Consider the following 24,832-nt stretch of genomic DNA (forward strand, 5'->3'; position numbering starts at 1 on the left):
CGGAGTTACACCTGTAACAATACGTTAGAGAAATTGCAGACAAGACAAGTGATATGATCTCTATTATCTGACAGCTCACATTCTCACCGTGTCGATCTTTCATGTCACTGCTGCTGTTAACTGTCTGCGCCGCTTACTCCTGAAATACCTGGTGGACAGCGTCCTCAGTGCCTCAGAGCCTTTTACAGCTGTGTGATCATTTCTGGTTATGAACTGCTTACACGTTATTATTCTTTTTATTTACACATTTCTTTTCTTCAATGTAAATAAACAAAACAAAAAAAATAGTACCTTTCAGGATTTTGATTTGATTTTGCTTTAATATGCTTCAATATGTCACAGAGGAGTGTAAACAGTTGCAGGTCATGGTTTAATTCCCCTGCTTTTCAACCAGTCTATATGTAACTGGGCCAAATTAAGCATGAATGCTTCATTTGGTGTTTCAGAGAAGAGAACATGCTGAAGACACACACAGGAGCTGTCACTGATTCCTCTTCCTCTTCCACGGTTGAGTCCACTGATGATAGTGGACTCAACCATGTCATTGCTGCATGTAACAATAAACACTGATGTAAAAGCTGAAAGTGGGGGAGTGAAAGACCCCCAACAACTTTAAAATGCCAGTGTAGAAATGCAATTTTGTTTTAATCGAAACAGAAACACCCATACTGAAGCATGTTGGACTTCACCTTTATTGGTACTGAAACTTGCCTTAGAAACGACATAATTGCTGATGTAAAGTCGTAGCCTGTGAGCATCATTTGTAGTAGGTAAGGCTGCTATTATTTGGCACAAGTGTTTATGACTCAAACTGTTGGTGAGAGTTTTAATCATAAACAAATTAATTGTTCAGATTGGATGAAAGTATCATGATTAAAATTAACATACACTCGCCGAGTACTTTATTAGAAACACCTGCACACCTGCTTATTCATGCAATTATCCAATCAGCCAATCATGTCGCAGCGGTGCAAAGCATAAAATAACAAAAAGTTAATAAGTTAATGTTCTCATCAAACTGTCAAGGCTCAGGCAGTGGTCGGTAACAAGCAGGCAGATAAACCAGTCAAAAGGGAAAATCCAAAAACGGACAAATAGACCAGCACAGGCAAGAAGAGAGGGGAAAGCTAAGGCATGGACAGCACAACAGACAACATGGCTGGTATAAATACTAAGAGCTGATTACAGAATAGGGAACAGGTGAGTAGGTGGGTGGGGAAGAGTCAGGTGGCTGAAAGGAAGGAAAGCCAGGGTTACTGCAGGGCAGGAGGGGGGCGTGGCAGAAATGACCAGGGAGTTAGTAACATGGCAAAGGCAGGCAGAGAATGAATGAACCTTGGCATGATTGTTGGTGTGTTATTAAACCTGCTGATCCCCCTGAGATTTTCTTCTTTGGACGCCTTAACATAAATCAATCATCATTTGAATGCCACAGGCTTTCTGAGTATTGTTGCTTACCCTTTTTATCTCTTTATGGTCAAACTGTATCATCTTCCAGTGGCTATATACAGCATGAAAATGCACCACAGCACAAAGCGAAAGTCATCTCAAAACCGGTTTCATGAACATAACAGTGAGTTCAGTCCTCCCCAGTCACCAGATCTGAATCCAGCAGAACACCTTTGGGATGTGGCAGAACAGCAGATTGGCAGCATGACTGGAATCTCAAAGGGATGCTTCCAGCATCTTGTGGAATCTGTGCCACAAAGACTGGGGCCGTTTTGAGTGCAAAGGGAGGAACTACCCAGTATTAGCATGGTGTTTTGTGAGTGCATGTTGAGCTTAAGTAAGATTTATTGTGCAGTTGGAACTTGTCACTCTGTTTGTAGGATTTACAGATAACACTGTATATGGGCAACACTAGTATGCATTTGAATATTTGCATGAAGTATTTAGACACCTCAGTACAACAGCTGTGCTTTGGAAGCTTGTTTAGCTTTAAGCCTTAAGCTAATGGTTGCATTCAAACAGAGACAGGCTCTGGCCTCGACCCAGTCATTATTGTACAAATATGCTGAGTTAAAGTGTCATTATTTTCCACCAGGGTTTTGTTAGTTTTATTGAATGATGCTCACTGAAGTGTGGCACTTTCTTTTTAGTGTGCACTCTATAAAATTTGGTGGATTCATTCCTTGTGTTTTAAATAAATAGAGATTTTTTTCTCAGCCACATGCTGTATGAGTGTGCAATGAATAAGCCTGTGGATCCATAGGGTCCTTTGAAAACCTGTGTCACTCCAGTCACTATATGGAGTCTGGCTGACTTCTTTTATGTTATTCAGCCCACAATTAGAAATCATTTGTAAGCACACCAGTGAAGACCTTCAGGGTTATTGGAAACAAGGCTTCTGGATTTCATGGGCTGAAGGAATCTGTGTTTCTTTAAAGTTTTTAAAGATCAATTATGTTTGCTTTTGCTTTCCTGGAAATAATTCAATACTAATTTATTGCAGGACAAAATTCTGATTGCCAGTCATATTTGTGACATTTTAGGAATTCTAAATTAAATACCCCTGGCATATTTGATTTTTCTCTAAATCTCAATGAATTTACACCAATATCTCTGTCCAATAACCCTTTTATGCAACAGAGATTCTTTTCTTGTGCTCTATTTCTTTTACATTACACATATTTGTGTTGGTTTTGATCTATGTCTTTTATCGGGCAAAGGTTTCTAAAGCATGCAAACAAACGCATGTAGTCGCCTAAATAACTGGAGCATGGCAATTGACCTCTTCTTGCTCTCTCTCTGTCAGCTTGACATTTTTCCCAAGCACTGACAAGAGAAGAGAAAATAAACGAAATACTATAAAGCCACGATAACACAGTAACTGAAGCAGACTGAAGATCTTGTGTAATTTATCCATCCATATGGTCGGGTTAAATTTTTCAGTTCTTAATCATGATAAGAGGAAGTTTGTATTGCCCTTTCTACTGTGGTCGTCAGGTGGCCAAGTGCTCTTCATCTTGGTAAATACTTTATAATACATGTGAATTCATCTTGTTTTTGATCTCAGTAGAAGAAATGCCAACATAATTTGCTTTAGCATGTATTTTAATTGGTTGTTCAAGGCTTTGCAGTTCCTCTTCTTATTTGCATTTCCTGCAGCCCAACAAATAACAGTTTCAGTGGAAGGTGCTCGTCCTCGATGAACTTAAAGTGACTCAACCTCTGAGCTGTTGACTTTGAGGGCAAGAAGGAAATTAATATTGATGCAACTGCTATATAGCAGTAGGGCAATCCCCATAATGAGAGACAAATATTTAAAATGAGGTCGAGACACGTTGAATGTTGATTACACGGAGAAAGCCCCCAGCAAAGGTGTTGACTATATATTTTACAGAATTAAACTGTATTCTGTTAAATTTCTAATTACTGCATTATCTTGACCATAGAGGAGAGTTCAAGTACTGTATCACTGCTGTTGCATTGCAAACAATCCTATTGCACTTGAGCCCCTGTTTATGTTTACATGCCTCTTAAATCATTATTGCCAAATGCAGTCATCTTGTAAGGGCCTCGGCATCCCATGGTAGATATAGCATTATTGTCAATTACATGCTAATCACAAATGGGAATGCATTATCTCTGGATGATTTGTGTCAGTAATTAGATGCCAGGAGGCAGGATGTCTCTGGTTGTTTGATGTGGCAGACCCACAGGCCCAGTCATTGTCTATAGCAGGTAAACTGGAATATGCTTTTAATGTGGTTCTAGCTAGGACAAGACAAGAATAGTATCAGGCATTCCAGTGAAGACTAGCGCCAGATACTTCTCTATAATGTGCCTGCACTTTGGTCTGAGTGCTGTTATTGTCAAATGTAGTAATGGGCATTGCTTCTCACTGATAAAAATAGTCTGCAGCTCATGAATTCTTTAAATAGAAATGTATATTTTAGTATTGTAAATGAGGCATTATTATTATTATTAAGCAGGTGGAGTAACACACCGCACTAAATATAATGCTAAACATATTTTCATCCCTTGCGAATCATAACAAGTACACATATTATGTGAGTGTAGAAAAAGCACCAAACAAACTCATCTGCATGTTGAATTAATATTTATAAAAGCAATGTAATGTGTATCCCACTGATAGTCTAATGTTTGTGTCCAGGAGAGCATTAGAAGAAGATGCCAAGTGCCTCTTGTGCTCTCAGCATGGGTGCTCAGCATAGACAACAAGCTCTGCACATCGTGTTGCTTCTGTGGTATTTAGTTAGTACAGCTACAGAGAAAACTGACTGTGGAGTCATGCTCTAGTTCTGTTCTTCACAGTCAATCTCTGACACATCCCAAACAGCCAGCCATATAATAGCTGGCTCTGCTTGAACTGCACTAACAACCGATGTGGTTAACTGTTGTGTATTTAATAATACTTTACGGTGATTTTTACAGCATGTCAGGCACAACACAGTGACTCTACTGCCTGTCGTAAAATGACTGCAAACTGTTAAATAAATAGAACAGAAAGTATAAACACTTCTTATGATGCCCATATATATGCTGTATTATAGCCACCTGCACGGTGCATTACAAGAATTGTTCTCTACAACGATGCATTATGATGTTTCATAACAGAAGTCGTTGAGACCATTATAGTTTACAAAGTTAAGTATCCCAATTGTAAGTCATTTAATCCATTCTGCATGAAAGATTATAGCCATTTGTCCGATGAGGACAAGGCAGGGTTGAAAATTTGCCTTTTTCAGTCTATTAAAATCTTTCAGGAGCTAAAATGCAGTGCGAGGATAGGTCATGTGGGTCATGTGAACAACCTTCTGCATCTGTAGTGATTAAACGTAGGAAACAATGATGATTGTCATGGTTGTGGTTAGTCACCTAAAACTTTTAGTTTTAGCTTTTAAGCTTCACTGTTTGCGTCTGAACTAATCATACCGGGATGATGGAATCCTGTGGAAACCAGAGTGACTGACTAATATATCTAAACAATTTTGATGTTTTCTCCAAAATATGTTCCCTGCAGACGTATTTTTTTTTATTTTTTTTTATGCCCTGCTGTGTTTACAGGAAAGATAAGAGCTTCATAATGTGAGTGAGGGTACATTTCTGCCTGTATTAAGGCCGCCTAAACCATGTTATTTTTTATTTTGTCAAGACTATGTAAACAAAATTGCTCCTCTGACTGTTATAAGAATAAAACATCACGGGAAATAAAATATTACAAATATTTAAAATTGAAATACAGCGTGGAATTATGAGCAGATGGTTAGTGTGTGTCTCAGTTGCTGTTTCCTCTTTTACTGTGTCGATGTACAACTGCCTCAGGTGGCAACCAGGTAACTACTGTATATTTAACTCTACTTAATAATGGAAAAAGAGATCCTTGATTTTGTCATGCAGCAACTTACAGGCCTATCCATCTGAACCAGTTTTTTATGAGCAAAGTTTAGTATAGGGAGGAGGCGCTACTACATGTCCTGAAGTGCAAATACAAGCTTAATTTTATTAAATTACAAAAAGTAAAAAGGTTGCTTGTCCGTTTCCACAGAAATGATCCATTCTAGCGTACCAGTGACAGGTGTACCAGACCTCTGTTAAGAACAGTAACCACGAGGGTTGAAATAAGTACTTTCTGAGGGTTATAGGACCTTCACTGGCATTGGTCACTATAATAACAAAGCTGTTAAGGTTGTCAAACGGTCATGGGTAAAAGAAAAATCACTGACTGTCGCTTTCACACAAGAAGCAGCAATTTCCTGCGTGAAGCATCCATCCACTCCAACCTCCTCCTAATGTGCACTTTGCACAACTAAGTCACCTGACTTCCTCCTTTGCTCCTATCATAATTACTCCAGCCACTAGAGGGCACCGAACAACAAAACCCAACTATCGGTGATAATAAGCTGCTTACGCAGACAACCTATGGGGTCATTTCCCACAGGAGGATAGTCTCTGTTGGTGACAGGGTGTCTACCGATGGCAGCTGGTGGCTGCACTGCATTTGCAGAGAAATTCTCTCAATTTTCAATCTAGCATAGGGTTATTGGCACCTGCCCTTGTCGCTCATCTTCCACATTTTGCACTGACTAATCTAGCGTACCCTTCCCTACCTGCAAATGTGTTTAGTGAAGGGCAGATAAGACCTGTCACATATGAAATCTATTTTTCTCCCCCACCTCACCTTACTGGTAATGTCCTGACTGATGTAATAGCCACAGCTAATGTTAAGACATGAATGGGGGGAAGGACGTTAATGGAACATTCCAGTCTCATTGCATATCTTGAGCTGACTGATTTAGTATCGTGATGCCAAGGCCAAGGCGCATTTGCATATTCTCACACACGGCTGATCTGATGTTCACATTGTTTATTTCGGCAATCTGCTGCAAATTTGTGTGGTTTAATGGAACCGGCGAGATGTACCTTCTTTAAAAATTTACTTTTGTGTCGGTGTTATTACATGTTGAGACTGCATTATGCATTGCCTTGCACTGTGCAGTTGCAGACTAAGAGCAATCAGCACAGTCGGATGGAGTCTCAAATAACTCACTTCATTTGGCAAACTGCAAATTAGATACATGCTGTCACGCTGATTGTTATCCCTCAGTCTCTAATGGGTTCTTTGCCTGTCACTGCTAAAAGTATATCTAAGACCTGTAATTTACTGTGATAACTTTTCTCATGTATTTTGATTAACTAATACAGTCCATTTATCAGCTTTAATAAAAAGCTCAATTCAAACCATCCTTTGATGTTTTTGCTCAGAAATGAGTCTACTTAATCTGAGAATGAAGAGGGATGATGTAGTTATGTCAAGTTAAGTTTTAATCACTGCTAATGGCTGACCTTAAAAATCAATTCATTATGCAATTTTCAATGATTAAAATAATTAAAAAGATCATGGAGGACTCTTGACAATCAACAATGAAAAGTGGGATATGGACAAGCCACAATGATATTTGTCAATTCCAGAAGTGCTTATAATCAACAAAGAAGAATATGCTGAATTCATGCGTCCAGCAGAGTTCTGCTTTCTGTATGCACTACACCAGTGATGATCAAAGCACTCGTTGGTATAAAAAGAAATCATTGTACTCCACTTATAACAGAAATAAACCGTGATACCGTTGTGATTTCAAACAGTTTAGTCCAGAAATATGGGCAAGTTTTTCCACAATGGCTGGAGAAAAAGATCCAATGTGCCAATAAACAACACTTTCCGGAGCTTGGGTTGCAGTGAGGAATGGGCTTTGAAGCTGATTTTCCAGAAACGGAGGCTGATTTTCCAGGGATGTGGTTGCATTTTCTGGTCCAGTACTCTTAGCACTACAATGGAATGAAATTCATTTGGGTGTTAAAAGCTCAAAAGCACAGATACACAAAGCGATAGCCATCCATTTAGCGTCTGGGTCAGGCTTTCCTGTTTAGGTAAGAGGTTCGTTCATGTACTTTGGAAACTGAAACGCGCTTAAAAAGAGACTGCGTGTATGTGTCTGTATTTCCAGGGTGATGAATCTCACACCATCACAATTAGCATTTAGATTTTTTTTCTCCCCTGTGGTAGCATTTGACATTAACCACATTTTCACATTTCACATGCCCAAACTCTTACTTGGACACATTTTCTTATGCTTTTTCAGATGCCCAAGTTTATTTTGTTTTTAAACCAGAATCCGTTCAGCTCAGAATCCGTAAATGCCAGCAAACCCTCAAGTCAGTAAACAATGATCCTTTTTCATCGAGCAAGAACTATCTTCACGCAAGGTCTTCCTCCAAATCTGCAAGGTCCACTTAGAAAACCACGGAAACTGAAAAAGGAAAACAAAAACAAACATCAGCATTTTATTTGTATTATTTATCTGGTGGCTATGAAGGGATGTGGGAAGAAAATATTTTCTCTGCTCTTTGACAGCTTTCCTCTCTTTGTGTCTCAGCGAACGAACAACAAAGCCCTGCAACAAACAGTCTTACAGACAAACATTTGGCACTATGATCAAAAGCATTTCCAGCCATTCAAGGCCTAATCATGGATAGACAAACAGAAAACCAACGTGAAACAGAAGGCATGAAGGGAACACATTGTTTCAGCAAAATATACTTTTCCTATTTATATCCAAATAAACCCCTTAGAAATCAAGCTTAAGGTATGCAAGACAGATGGGTGCCGTGTTACATCGCTTCAGAATCTGCACAACTGAGGGAAATGATCAAAATCTAAAGTTTAACACTTCAGCACCACCAGGTTCTTACTAAACATGCAGGCGTTTGCACTTGTAGCACATTATGCACCACAGGTGAAAGCATCAGCCATCACTGGCTTTTATTTTAATTTTTAAAGATATCGTGCCTGGGTCGCAGCTTCGCCTTGTGAATCTCATCGGCTTTCAGTTGTGTTGCTGCCTTCATCTGGGAAATAGGAAACTGTCCTATTTTTTTGCTTCTGTTTTGTGTTGTGGCGATGCAGCTAGCCAATCACAGCCAAGATGAGAAACAAAAGAGTGCGCACAGTGACAGCTTGATGCTATAACTTGAATTTTGCAGCAACTTTCAGCCAGAGACGTCTGCAGGTGCGCTCAGTTTCACCGCAATCAGAACTTGGTTGCAGGGGTGAATCATTTTACACAGAGAACTCGCAATGCCCTGACCTTTGAGGGAATGGAGAGGACTGCAGCGATCAGGATGGAGAAAGCTAACATATTAACTGTGCAAACTGACTTAATGAGCAGTGTGACTGTATAGGCGTGTCCAAGTTGATAATTGGTGCAGGCCAGACTGACCATGATGTTTAAATCCTGCTGCCAGCCATGCTCAGAGGCTCCCACCTGCCTTGATCAATTGGACCTGCCTTTATTTGCCAAAGATGCTATTGAATCAAAGCAGATCACTGTTAAGTTACATTATACATAGAAAAATATGTATTACATTTGTGAATGCCATACTGTAGTTTAGAGGCGAGAGCATTGTTAAGTTTAGCTTTCTCACAGGTTCACAAAACACCCACAAAAATCACTGACCGATGACAGGCGGTAATGTTACAATAAATAAAATTAAAGCCCAGAAATGTAAAAAATATATGACAAATACAACAATTCAGAAATTAAACAGTTAAAACCTTCAATATTTTGAGTGTTCATGTTTTCCAACAGTCCAGTCCAGATTCTTCCAATCTTTCTTGCACACGTCCACCCCCGTGAAACAAACCACCCGAGACATGCGTCCCTCTGGAGCTCTTCAGCAGTCAACTGTGCATACAAGAAGAGCAAATTAGTCACCCAAACCCACAAACACAAGGGAATTTGTTCCTCCAACGGAGTAGTGAGGAAATCCGTGCCTTCCTTAGCTTATCTTGTATCGGACTCATCAGCAAATCATCATCATCCCACTCTCTGAGGACACTGCCAATCAATTGCCATTGAGTAGTCCCACGCTGCAAGCTGGTCAATCAGGGTTAAATAAGTTGACATGGAGGGTAGGCGGGTGCCAGAGATGCACTTATTCACTGGCAGCAGATCTGTGGCTAAAAGAAGCAAAGAGCAGAGGGCAGCGCAAACTAAACAGTTCAGTGTTAATATTTTCCTTTAATACTGAAATTACAGGACTAGAGAGTCCAACTGTTCATTGCTCAAAGTTCCACATTTCAGTATTACACAACAATCTGTGAAAACAAGCTGTTTTGTCCTGTCCTCTTTGACCAAGAACAAAGTCAAAGGACTCTACTGTATTTTAAAGCGCATGGTGAAAGGAGCATGGATCAAATGCATTCGGGGCGTGTCCAAACCCACTTCTGCTAGTTTAATGGCAGGGAAAAAAGGTCACAGCTCGAGGCGCATGGTTCTGAAGGGTTGTACTCAGTCTCTTGATTAATCATGGATGTGTTCTGGGTGCAATAAACCAATCTGGGCACCTTCTCCCGTTCCCTTTAAAAGCCAGGTGCACTTGCGCCTAACAAGCAGAGTGTACACACATTGTGCACAAAACCTATATAGGCACATATTACTGTCTTGATAAGGCGCCCTTACAGTAACAGTGAACTTCAGACCAGGTTTTGTTGTTCACTCACGCAGTTGCTTTTAGCTGCCTCAAGACAGTGATGCTCCCACAATGTGCCTGAACACACCTCATTTTAAAACCTACACCACCATGAGAGCTGAGACGGCCGCAAATGCATTTGCTATTTAAACAAAATGGGTGCTGGTCAGGAAAATGACAACTAAGATGGAGCCCATAGAGAAAGCATTACCTTTATGATGGATATCAGTTGTTGGTCAGGCACTCATGGAGAACTGCTGTACTGTAAAAGAAAGTAAAATAATGTGATAGCAGATTCCTTTAAATGACACATAACCTCACAGGATTCAGAGCTGGATGCAAATCTATGCCATCCATTTTGCAAAGAGAAGTTAAATTTAATTATTCAATAACATTAAACTTAATGTAGAAATAACCTCTAAAATATATCTGGCAAAACATCCACTGCTGCACCGGGCAGCTTCGTTGATTGGTAGTTCAAAAGTCTTGGACAGTGACAGTTTACAAGGTTGAACAACACAAAGTGGAGATTAGCTGCTTCTTGCTGTTTTAGCATCACTTTGTTATTCAGACTGAAAATAAAGATGCAGTTTAAGATGAAGCATCTTGCCGTTTGCAGCTTTACATTTGCAGATTATAAGAATTGTTCTTATAGTGTGGGGGTTTGATGTCCAATGAGCGTTGAATACTTTAAATCTTGGATATTTCAGTTTGGAAGTATACCTTATGCTGAAATAGCTTCCTACACACTAACTTCAAAGCAAGTAAAATTGCTCAGTCAGGAATAAATTATTTGATATTAATAATAATATTTTGTCTCTTCTTTTGTTTAACAGGTGAGTCAAAAATTGGTGTCAGAAAGTCGGCATGATCCTGCAACAGCTTTGTGAACTCTTTTGCAGCCTAGTTTCACACGGCAGTATTTCCCCTGGTTTCTGTGTGCACTGTGACAGAAACCGAGAATCTACTGGCAAGTGAAGAAAATAGATCTGACAGGGCTCCAGAGTTAAAATCCCCATCATTAGCCTTAAATCTTAAGCAATTAGTAAACGTAGCTATGGCTCAGGGGATTCTACATCCTGCAAAATGGTTGATGGGCTGTTTTTGGCCAATATGGAACAGATAATGAATGCATGAATTTAAAGGGAAGAGAGCAGAGAATTTGCTCAAATGGTGTGATAATGAGGAGGAAGTGGAGGTAGCCTCTCTCTGATACAAGAGTCGTTTTTGCACTGCAAACTGTGCACTATGAAAACAGATGAAAGCTTACATACATCGGAGAAGAGAAGTAATGAAAGGATGGAGCTCTTTTCTTTGTGGTTTCTGAAAGGATTCTACGCACCTCAGGTTACTGCTGGGAAGAGTTGTGGCACCCTAGTGTCACTCTGCTCTTAAAAAAAAAAAATTCCTATTATCTCAGAGATGAAAGATTTTTTTTTGTCCTGCTATCATTATCATGTCATAATGCTTTGGAATCCGAACATATAGACTTAGAGAAGTAGACTTTTTTCCCGGGGACTGGCATTTTCACATATTCTATTAAAAACACAGCTTTTTAAAGGTTCATATGTGACACATATGCAGTTTATGTTTCTCACCAATGTTTTCATCTAGGTATTTAATCAGTTATAACTGTTTAAATGAATGTGGACATTGATAAAATTGTATATACGCAACCTCTGAGTGAAATTAGGCGTAGATGTAGATTTTCTTTTTCATTGTTCATCCTTTTATTTTAGGTCCAGTAACTTCATGTCTTCTGCTATACTGAAAAGTTTCACATACAAAGTGGCACACAGGGCAGAGGATGACCTCCGGGTTTACCTTTAAATGTACTGAAGTTCTGCTTTGCTCTGACTTTGTGGCTTTGCTGAATTGCTTGCTCGGAGCTAACATCCCAGGAGGTTTGTGCTGTCTATTAACATTTTCCAAAGTGCTGCCATAACTAAGAAGATTCATTTTATTACAAAGTGTAGCATTCATTTCATCCCTAAAAAGCAATTATAGCACACATTTGGTATAAAGCCACTTTGTCCTGACGGGGGTTTTAATTTCAGTGAGGACAGAAGCTGAATGCTCAGATAAACAGTGCTGTCAGTTAAGGGCAAAGACTGACAGGTGCTTCCGGTTGTTCACTTAATATTCAAATGTTGGCGTCATCATTCACCTCTGGGCAGAAACAGAGGCCCTTTGAAATAGACTCTGAATTAATCACCAAAGCAAAAAGTAACTAATTGTCCTGCTGTTGTGTTTTGGGAATGTTACCTATTTAACACTGAGTTTTTTTTTTCAGTTATTATGTGGACACATCACATCACTTGTCTAACAATTCCAGTCCACCATGACATTTGTGCTGACTGTTGATATTTTATTGGTTTTAGCTGAAGCAAAAATAGACAAATTAATTAGAAAAAGGGTCAAATAAGTGGCAAAGATATTGAAAGTTACCAACATGTGGTTATGATTAAATTAGAAACACCGACCAAAACCTGGTTTTGCAGGTGTCATGTAACAATTTAAAAGTGAAACCAGTTTTGCAGGAATATAACTCTGGTGTTCAGATAAATGTTATCTCGTCGGCCGGCGTTCCCTATAGCTGTGGGTTTATCTTGTGATTCTGTTTTTTTTCCCCTCCAGAAAATTAATGAAATCTTTATATTAAAAAAAAAAAAATGTTTTGCATATATTTTTCTACATCATAAATCTTCAGTGCCAAAGTGTGGGATGTTTTCTGAGCTCAGTAATCTTTTTCAAACTTTTCCCTCTCCTTCCTTTGCTGCTGTTTTAATAAATATTCAAGTCTTTAACAAGATGAATCAATTTAAAATTCAAAGCCACATTACTCGTTTGATAAAAGAAAAAAATTCAATTTAAAATAAAATCATTTTAACTTCAGAAGGCATAGTTACATAGTTCAGAACTTCAGTGAGATATCTTGTTAAGTTACGTAGGAACAGATACGTATCATAAGGTGAGCTGGTACTCGCCAGACGCCCACAGAAAGAGCTTAGTCTGACACATGCTGGACCTTAACAGCAATAAAATAGCAGGGGAGTGTGATGTGTTAGCTACCAACCTCAATAATATTATTACAATCCCACTAAGGAGGAGTTGAGTGAGTGTCCTACAGGCAGGCGATATGATGAACTCAGAAGCAGGGCTCCAAGATCACATCAGCACAGAGCGTCTATGACAAACTGTGCCAACCGTTGCTCTCAGCTGCGCTCAGAGGTGGTTGGCATGTGCTGTTAAGTCAACCGTGGGTTGGGGTGAGCATATTGATTTTCCTGTGGAGTCTCACATGCATCAAATCAATCCTCCTTCCCACCTTCTTCACCCACTCCCAGACTCTGTCATTCAGGGCTGCACATGGCACAGAAAAGCTTGGCTCTTCTCTGCTCGATGTAATTCCTCATGACCTGTGCAAAAAGAAATAAATAAGTCTGAGAGACAGTGATGAGTCAGTGCCGGCAACATACTGTACACACGCCGAGCAATCAATTGAGTGACAGGGTTGCCAGAGGGACTGTCAAGTGTCATAAACATGAGTGCAAATGCATAATGAAAGCAAATAAGCATGAAAACAACACTGTAAAATCCCTGTGTTTCTACTACTACAGCTGCTCAGGTGGAAAGTCTGAAACTTTCCAGCCTCGTTGAATGTGAAATGGTTTATTTTCGGGCGGGTGAGATGTTTGGATTCTTCACTGTGCATCTTGAGGGGGGTATGACCTCATGGAACAACTTTACCATGGAAAGACCTGAGAACCACCATGTAGAGAGACAAAATCAATAACTGCAGTGCAACCATAAGACCCACAGCTTGTCAGAGGATCAGCACAGTGTGGTATAGAAGTATGCTGTCAGCTTGAAATCCATACAGACAGATTTGTTATATCATAAGGAAGCCATATCCATAAAAATAGCTGATTGTAAAAATAGCTGTACTGAGATACTGCGCATTTTGGAGATGACATGATCACTGGTATCTAGCTGTTGTCTAAATAAAATGAATTTCCCCTTGGCTTCCTGGCTGAGCAATCATAATGTTTCAGAAACTTATCTGTGGATTTTACCATCTGTTTGTTGTTATTGTTGTTGATGTTGCAACAATCCAGTCTAGGACTTATGATTTTAACACATAAATATATAATTTAATAATAATAACATAATTTTTTAGAGAGACTGTGAAAATATTCTTTCAAAAGTCTACCGTATTTGCAAAAACACAGCCACAAAAAGTTTTATCTACAGCTGCAAAAAGTGCTCTGAAATCTTGAAGTTGTGCTAAATCGGAAGTTATATATTCCATTTATTTTCCTTTCCACAGACTTTAAACATGAAACACTACTTTTGGACCATGCACTGATCTGACTTGTTTTTCAAAAAGCTAATTTCTAACACATTCTTGTATACCCTCTATCTATATTCCCTTCTCGTCCCATGGTTACTACAAGTAGAATCCTCTTTCAGTGTGCTTTTTCTAGATCAGCAGAAATGTTCCAATAAACACAGTCTTGCACCATTAGCTGTGGGGAGCTCTTTCATGGGACCTCAAGCTGAAGGCTTTGTTAGTCGTATTTCAATTAATCACAAGACCCCAGACATCACAATAGTTGGAGGACAATTTTGTTCGAGCAACACGATAACGCACTCGTATCTTAGTGTTGTGCCATCACCTGGGCACACCCAGCCATCTGTTCATTACCACATTCTCCCCCAGTGGCCACAGAAAAGCTGAAATTCTAATGAAATAAACAGAAAAATAAGTTGAGATCACAGACTGTTCATTTATTCAGTAGAAAGAAATAATAGTATGTGTATTCTGTTGATGGATTCCTGACCAGCAACATATATTTTAGGGAAAACATACCAATACTGACAATATATCTTAACACATACAAGAAGGTAATGCGGGAGTCATTCCTCCTTAACTGGCCCAGCTCTTTACTTTTGTCCACATAACTTTTTTCTCTCTTTTTTCAGTCTCACCTGGTCTAATTTTTGTTGTGGGTGGTCCCCTCTCATTCCGACCCTCTCACTCCTGTCCTGTAGAACACACAAGTTATTATTTCCCATCATGACTTTCACAAAGCTACACGGTCTAGACAACAGGGGCAGTACGCTCAAATGTTACATCACATTTCCCTCATCGTCTTCATTTTCACTGATGCGGCTCCATTTCATGAACACACTGTGAACAGCCGCCATGGTGGCCTAAGGGTTAAGACGCAGAACATGGACTTTAATGTCACTTGTTCATGTCCCTCTTGGGATCCATGTTGCATGTCACTCCCTGCATCTCCTTTTATTTCCTGTCAGCTCCATAATAAAGGGAGTTTTTTTTTAGAAATCTGAGGAAAGGCACTTCACTAGCTCTGCATAGCATATACATTACATTACATACTCACGTCTGCCAGGTGATAATAGATAAATTCCTCGCTCGTCAGTCTCAGGAGAATTTCATGGAACCTACGAGACCCACCCACCCTGATTAGGTGTCAGCCTCTTCTCCAAACCCCCTGTATGCTAAAAGGGTAGGAGTAGACGGTGGACCTTTGAAAGACACAAAAGAAAATAAATGTGACATTGATTAATTATGCATGCTACAACCTGTCACTGAATTCACTTCTTTGTTTACTGATTTAAACACCAGCAGTCTAACCATAACCCTGTAAGCATACCAAGTAAATATGGAATTTACTCAAAGTGAATGACCTCTAATTCCAATGTTTTTTTTTTTCTGTCACTGTTCTTCACTTAGCCCACATTCCGTATCATTAATATTGACAGTTTGGCGTCCAATCAAAACTGATCTGCAGGCAACTGTAGCAGGTCATCACCTGTTTTTGTTTGACTCCTGCATACCTAACAGCACACTGCAGCCATCCGCAGTGAGCAGCCTCGCTGTAACCATCCTGCAGTGCAAACAGTTTAAATGTTTATGCAAACAAAACGGTGCCGCATGATTCTGAGAGATTTTCCTCTTGCTGCGTGGAGAGCAGAAGCATTCATTTGCAAGAGACCTATGCAAATAAGCGCCCCCGATGTTTGCGTTCATAACCATATGGTAGTCACAGAGGCACCTCATAATCAGGCATTTCTATCCGTTACGTGTATACACACTACACCATTAGATTTTCTCACAGCGATGAGGCTGATTTCATTCCCTTGTCCTCTTGTTACATGTAGGAAATACTTTAAGTCAAGCTGTCTGAATGTGAAGAAAATACAGCTGTTGATCAGTATAACTGTTCCCTTGATTTGCCAAAAGGACCAGCCTGTGAGTACAGCCCCTCTGGTCCTATACAGTTGGAAACAGGGTTTGTCTGGCTTTCTTTTCTCAGGGTTATGAGTTCGCTTTTGTTCTCTTAGAGAGGACAAATGGAAAACTTTATGCTGCCTCACACACTGAGATGGGATGCAGAAGAGCAGTGGCAACTGTTATCCTTTATTATTAAAACACATGCATGCGAGGTGTACTATTTATCTTTTATCATTCACTACAAAGAGTAGTTTGTAGTGAGGCGCAGTAGCACTGACATGTTTTTCCTTCACGCTGAACATTTTAAGAAGAGGAAACTGTTATCTTTTTATCCTTTTCTACAAACATATCTTTTTTATTTTCATAACTTTCTGAATGCGGCTTCAGTTCAAGCTTCTCCAGCCTCTATTTCATTTTGTTCACAGCTACACTGCTTTCCTTCCCAAAAAGAATTGTGCTGGTAACCTGTAAACAAAAATAGAGCACTGAAGTCTGGAGACCTCAAACCCTGGTTGTTTTGTCGGTATCCTGCATCTTAACTGTCTAACAAATCGCACAATTGTTCCACAGTGTCCTTGACCATGTTTGTGAGGCACATTTCAAGCTCTACCGAACACATTGCCAGAAAAAATTCCTTCTTAAATTGTGTAGGCCTACTTTTCTTCTTAAACCACCACGACATCTTGTAGCCTCATTCTTATTACTGCATTCAGTTTACGATTATAGCGGTCTTCTTCTCTCTCCTGTGGAGCACAGCCTCTACAGGACAAATGGACCTCTAGCATACAAAAGTGTTCAAGCTGTGAACATACAGTATTTTCAAAAGTCAACAAATACCCCGAGCGTTATTTGGCAATCATGGTTGAATGGTGTGTACCATAAAGCAGTGCCCCACTGATGACCAAAGATGACATTTTGTTTACACAACTTCATTCAGTGGTACAATGGCTGTACAATATCCACGTGTTGTGTTCCTAGTTCCTTCTCAATCTCATCTTTCAGTGGATTTGCAATTCCCCCCGGACTTACGAGGGCTCACGGAAAACCATGCTTCCTGCACTTGAGCTTGCCGGCTCCTTGAATTTGTGCATTAGTATCCAGCTTGGCCAGGGACATCCATTCATTCTTGGATCAGTGTAAAGGTCTACGTCTGATGTAACTGCACAATTTGCAGCACCTGACGCTCCTATGCAACTCATATCTAAGTTATTTAGTTATCATGCCATCCTCACCTCACACGTACTCCATATACTTTTAAAAAAGGCTGTCCTGGTGTTCCACCATGTTCACAGCTTTTCTTTTTCTTTTATTCATAACATGGCTGCATGCAGCACATTTTGCCAGGAATTCATGGCACCCATGAAATTGGCTTCTCTTACATCGATCACACATTTGGTGCAATCTTACGGCTTTCTTTATCTGTTTGTGCCCACAGGCGTCTCTCCCACTGTTGATGAAATACATCAACTTGGCTTTCAGTTGCGGTGTAGGCTCTGTGTGTTATGACCTCTCGCTGCTTTTTAACGGTTTACCCCTGCTGTCCTTGCTGCATCATCATTGTCAGTTGTGACTCCAACTGTAGCCTCTTAGGCTAAACGCCCACAACAAGATTTTTCATTTGAAGCCATGTCCCATTAGCTGAATGTAATTTACACCTTGATGCCAGAACAGTAGGTACACTGGAAGAGGAGTTGAGAGGACATGGCGTAGCAGATGCAGTTTGTTTGCCAGTGGAGTACACATGCTTTTTCACAACTCATAATGTAGGCTTTGATTCAGGTGTGTTCACTCTTTCTGAATTTCTACTCATTTTACTCCTTGGGGTACAGGACAAATGGCTGTCTTCCATTTCCTTATAAAGTGCAAAGTGTTTTTCTTTTCTTCATTGTTTTTTTACGTACAGGAATTACAGAAAATGGCTGCCATTTTTTTTCCTCAAGCCTTGATGCAAGCATTATGTTAACATCTCTTCCCGCTCTTCTTTCTCTGTCCTATCTTTCACTGCAACTTATAAAAAGGAGGTTTTCGTTTGGCAAAATTCACTGAAAGAGCACGGTGGCTAAGCGCTAATCATTTGCTATGGATGGCCATGTCAGTTGGCCGGTGGGGCTGCCACTTTGATCCAGACTGACAGACTATCACAAGCGCTATCAGATGGATTTGGTACAGACATTCAGGGTGCCCAGAGGATAAAACCTAATAACTGTCCCCTGACTTTCCATCTTTGCCCACAAGCAGGTCAGTTTTCAATTCTCCTGTGAAATATCTCAACATCTACTTGAGCAACTGGCACAGATTTTTGAACAGAAAATCATGGTTTCCCCGCCATCAAATACCTGAATAACTTTTACTACATATTTAATAGAATGACATTTGAAACAGGCATGCATGATCCCCACGGGATTAATTGTAAAAACTTTGGTGACTCCTTTTAGCCGGTGCCGTCATCAGGTCAAAATTTGAATATGACCAATATTACGGTTTATGACCAATTATATGCTAAACTAACACCATTCCCATCATTCTCAGCTGTAAATGGTCATAATTAAGGTTTTATTTTTTGTTAGCTTAGAATGAGCCCTTTATATCTATGTAGGGAGCGGGTCCTCTTCCAAGAGGCACGCCATGTTGCACCGCCAACATGGCGGTAGAGAGGCCCTTTCATGTTTTTCCAATACTCTTGGAAACGGAGGGGCGAGGGAGGGGTATTCAGTCTAGTCTGCAAACAACTTTAGGTTTACCACTTCTCTAAAATATCTATCACTGTGCCTGAATTGGTACTTCACATTTTAAATTCTAGTCATTGGGGCTCTTGCTTGTTGAGATTTTGAATCACTAAGCACATGGTCTCACGATGACAGTAAAAATAAAACAAATTGATAGTTACTGGTGGTGTGCATATTGATACTGCATTATGACTGATGCAAATGGGGGGCGGGGGTGGGGGGGGGGGGTGTAGAATCTCAGGAGACTCTAGAATTCTGAACACAGCCCGAGCACTTTCTGTTCACCTTACTGCTTAATTAATTAACACTTTGTCCCCAGAGTAGTCCACGCTCAGATTATCTATTTTGAAAGTGTGCTCTCCCATCAGCAACCTTGATTATCAAAGCGATCATGGAACCAAAAAGAACATTCTCTGATTAATAATGAATGCCGAGGGACACCGAGCGAGAGGGAGGGAGAGCTCCGTAAGTGTGACAGGGCCTGCAGATATCGCTTAACTTCTCGATTGAAAGTCCAAATATAGGTGTGTGAGGAGTGTTTAAACATGCATACTCTGTTGCGATTTGTAAATTAACGAGGCCATTAATTCCTCTTACATTATTACCAACCAACATTTTCACCCAGTTCATCTCTCTCCTTTTGATTGAGGAGTCGTGGCTGAATAATTAGCCACAGCAGGCATCACACTGCTGTTTGCCAAGGATTGTGGTCGACCACTGTGTAGCGCCATCACAGCAATTGGGGATAAAGTAGCTGGCTCAAGGGCACCTCGATAGCGGTGGGAGAAATCCCAGAGCCTGGTTTAACTGAAGTTCTGCCTTTGTCTGCATAAATCCATTTTCCTTCCCTGGATGTGGCATTATTCTAATGTCCACAGATATCAAGTCGCATGGAAAACGCCTGTAGCCAGAGACAGAATTTTATGCTTACATGCACTCCTTGGCGCAAGGGGGGAAATAAGATTCTGAAAGAGCAAAGAGGCTGCTGCAGTGCGATGGAGATTACATGGATTACATGTGTACTCCCTCTGAGAGACGTTGTGAGTAATAAGTGAAACATGAGGCAGTAGGTGAGATATTTCTCTGTAATTACTGGCATTATTTTTTGCACAATTCCACAAAAGCCTCATTCTGCACTGTAAAAACATCAACAAATGTTTTCACTACTCAGCAATGGCTACAGTACGCTCACAGTAGTATGGTATACTATAATTTACTCTATTGGGATGAATCTTAAAAGTTTGGTTCAGTTTTTTTTTAACCATAACATTTTCCAAAATGTTGACATCCTTTTCATATTTTGCATGGAGACATTGCTTCTGTACACGCTCATGTGTCACTGTCACAATCCATTTGGATGTACTGACACTGACAGCACATCTAGTCTCCCCTGCTGACTTGAGTGCTTTATTGAGCTATGCTCAATATGGGCTTTGGATCTCAAATGCGAAGCAAGTGTGCACAGTAAGCCAACCATGAGTGGCGTAAGCTGTCTTCCTCCAAGATCTCTGTCTCCCTTTATCTCTCTCTCTCTCTCTCTCCCTCCCTCCCCCCCTCCCTCTCTTTCTCTCATTCTCTGTTTGTGTGATGAGCCACTGCAGTGGGAAAAGGACTTTGATCCACTGGCTTGACAGCAGCCTGCCAAATTCCCTCTCCCCACGCAAAAATGCACAGATCCTGCCTTCCAGCAGTGGGGCCCACTTATTTGTAATCTCATAGATTACTGTCCCCAGGCTTAAGTGTAATGAGCCACAAACATCCAAGAAAAACATGTTATTTTTCACTCTAACTTGAAGGTTTAGCTTGGGTATAAAGAAGTCTCACAGTAAGCTGCGACACACAGTAGGACTAACTTTATTTTACAGCACACTGTAGCACACAGACAGATTCACAGCAGGGGAGAATGAATCACTGCGCTGAGCATCGTGGTTGTTCTTTTCTTCTGAATTAGTTTCTTTATTCTTTCTTTTTTTCTCTTGAAATATATTGAATAAAACAGGTTTGGGGAGACGGCCGGAGAATCCATTTCCTTTTGAAGACCTTGAATTATACAGGCCGCTGCTATATAATCAAAATGCCTCTCTCAGATGGAGCTGCTGTACATTCAATTAGAAAGCGCTTTAATCAAAACAATTAGTCTGAGTCTTTGACAGGACAACAGAGGACACACCAAGATGGAGTCCAGAGAGAACAAATACTTGTCAGAGATGGCTACGAAAATCACAGTGAGACAGATAGTCTGCAGGAAGACAAAGTAAAATAGCAAGAAGAGTCTGATGTCCTTAATGCAGAGAAGAAAAAGAGGGGGAAAGGAAGAAGTGGTATCTAGAGAAGGATGAGCTACAGAAAATGTATCTGAGTCAGGAACAAGACCATTTGGTGCTTTAAATATAATGCCTTATTGATCAGCACTGCAAGTCATATATAGTAGAAACATTACTGTGAACTTCTTTGGTGACTATTTTTTAACAGGCAGACATTAGAGGCAGCAGCGGTATGACCCTGACCTCTATCATTCTCATTCTCAACTCCCAACTCATGAGGACACTGTTTCCTTTATTTATCTATTTCCCGTGAATGAAAAAAATCTCATAAAATCGAAGTTAGCATTTTTCATTTTCCCTCAGTCCTCCCAACTGTCTTCAGCACGTCCCCTGGGAAAAAAATGTCTCTGTAATAAAAAAAAATAAATAATAAAATACGCCCACAATATTTTCCCTGTGCATGCCTGGGTTTGTAGAGCAGGATGGCTTAGGAAAATGAAGAAAAAATGTCATTCAACAATATGTAATATTTTTCTACAGTATGTGCTTTTTTTTCCCCCCACTGGCAGTTTCCCTGTAAGCAATACAAATGCTGACTGTTCACTTACGTTACAGCTTCAGTCTGATTTCACCCCTTACTCCATTAGTGCTCAAACATTTTGATCCAACAAGTCTAACACGACACCAAAAAGTACATAATAGTTACTTAGGCATCTCTCGCATTGCACGCATTTGCCTCTGACTGTAATTTAGATTACCATGCAGCACTGCTACTGAAAGCAGCTTTTCTTCCTTTTTTTAGAATTTGAACATTAACCGGGTGTCAGCATGACTTTTCGGTGGATGTCAGGATGGAAGAATTAGCGCTGAAACTGTAGGTGCAGTGGCAGAGATAATATAGGCACAGGTTTTTCTTTTTAAGCAGCCTGTAAATGCTTTTTATGAGATGTTGTTAGCAGGAGCAAGTAGACCATTTCAATAAAATAACACCTTGTGAGGCCAGGCACTGGTGCATATACATTTTCAAACTACTTAGATCCATTCAGTGACATGTATAGTCTCTTTGATCATAGTTTCTGGTCTGACTGGTCTCAGAATGTGAGAGCAAATTCTGAAATTCACCTGTCTCAAACAATGTGGAGACTGGTACCTGACAAAATTATACAGAGATGCACTGTTGTTTTCATCTGGTTGATACAGAAAAGAGTGTGGTCGAAGGTTAAGGTTGAATAACTAAACTTACTTTGGTTTTAGTTATCTCAAGGCAATAAAAACACAGGTGAAATGCTCATCTACCACCCTGACCTCCACTTTCTATTCACTGTTTCCTTTGCCTGTCTTGTACCTTTGCCTGTCTTACATAATTCTTGGTATGAAAACATTTTTTTATGCATTTGCATTGAAAACAGGAAAAAAAAACAAGGAACTGAAAAAGGAACAAACACAGAAAGAAAGATCAATAAGAACAAAGAGAGTAGTGAGTTAAATTTATGATCTAAAACAAAAGCCATGGCTCTGAAATAGTATCAATACAAGATGTATTTTTAAAAATCAAAAATTTAATTTAATTAAAAATAAGCTATTCAGATGCACATTATTTCTAGTGTATTTAGAAGATCATAGAAGACTAATTCAGATTATGTCAATCTTATAATCAGTTTTGGGAACATAAACCAACTGTACCTATGTAAAATACTTTAATTTGTCTGACCTGAGTATAGTGACTCAGATGTAATGTCTTTTAGCACTAGGTAATACCAATACAATGCAATAAACACACACAGAAGGTATGTTAAATTGAAACAATTGCTTACATTAATGAACAAAAAACCGTGTACCGTGTTATTCCCTCACAGGTATACAATTTTCCTCTGAAATTGCATTAATACCTTGGAAAATAAAATTCACCAGATAAGAATATAAACAAATATATATCCAAGCAGTACCTGTCAGAAATGCGTGGTCCACAGAGACGGTTAGCGGTCCCTCACCATGGTGTTGGAAACAATAGGGCAGCATACAAGAAGAGCGACGATGTCCAGAGGATGTCCGCTGTTGCTAGCAGAACTCTGAGTATCCCCGGTAAGCTCAGAGAGACGTCCGGTTGCTGGCTCCCGATTTCAGATCGAAAACGGTCCATACAGAGGCCAAACACTCCCGACGAAGAAGCTAGCCTTAGCTGTGCTAGCTTGATGCGGCGCAAAGTCCGTCGTGTTAGCCTCGCTACTCGCTTAGCTAACGAGCAGCTAGTCCACAGTAAATCAAAACTTTGAGCTAAAATTATGTTACTCACAACAGATGTCGCCACACGGATTACCTTGCTAACAATCCCCGGAAACACGGTAGAAACACAAACTTGTCTACACTTTTGTTTATATCCTCGTGGACAGGAAAAAACTCTACCCGAGCCTCCGTCAAGTTCTGCCCCTCCGCTTCCTGGCACATCACGTGACCCAAACCATACACGTCAACCTTTCATGTGATCCTAAACATCTCTCCAAACATATCCTTTACAAGAGTTTACAGCTTTTTAACATAATACATGAAATGAAATACATTGCTGCATTTTTAATTATTATTTTATACCATTTTTAAACATTTATTTTAACTTCCTTTATGAGCTTTACAGTCTTACTGCATATTTTAACACATCAATATGTATTTTAACCACACTTTTAAACAGTTTTTAACCTCTATGTATTTATCTATTTAGCAAGAACAAATATGTATTCATTAGTCCACTGGGCTACATTTACAATGGTTGAGTCACTAAATAGGGTTACATTTGCTCTACTGTAAATAGCTGCTGTTGTAATGTTTAGTATTCTGCACTGCCCTGTGTGTGGCACATAGGAGGAATTCTAAATGTCTCTGATACATGTAGAAGTGAGGGGAAGCATGAAAAGAACATGTCAGGAAACATCAACTGAGTAAAGTGGAATCCAACTTCAGATTCTCTTTTCAGCAAATGCCGTCATCACACATAATGAATCCAGTATAGAAAATCACTTTCATCTGGTGCAATCAGCATGATTCTAGCACAAAAACGGACAGAAAAGAGTTATTAGTGGTGCATTGCTATGCATGCACACTAGGCACCTCTATAGCAAAGCTATAGAGGTACCTAGTGTGCAATGCAAAGCATGCACACTCTTGTTCTTCCCGTTCATTAGTGGTGCATTGCTATGCATGCACACTAGGCACCTCTATAGCAAAGCTATAGAGGTACCTAGTGTGCAATGCAAAGCAATGCACACTACTGTTCTCCCCGTTCATTAGTGGTGCATTGCTTTGCATGCACACTAGGCACCTCTATAGCACAGCTATAGAGGTACCTAGTGTGCAATGCAAAGCATGCACACTCTTGTTCTCCCGGTTCTTCTTCTTTTTCTTCTTCTACTTCCTTCCCGATTTTCGGTTCGTAACTCGTCCCACACCGTTGAGCGCACATCAACAAATGATACATCAAAACGTGCGGCTCGATCTAACTCGCTATGCTATTATTTTGTTCTACAGAATATTCACGTTTCGCAAAGTTATTCGCAAAAAACTGCGAAAAATTTCCCATAGAGAATGAATGGGAA

The sequence above is a fragment of the Toxotes jaculatrix genome, chromosome 3 (assembly GCF_017976425.1).
Source record: "Toxotes jaculatrix isolate fToxJac2 chromosome 3, fToxJac2.pri, whole genome shotgun sequence".
Taxonomy (NCBI): Eukaryota; Metazoa; Chordata; class Actinopteri; family Toxotidae; genus Toxotes; species Toxotes jaculatrix.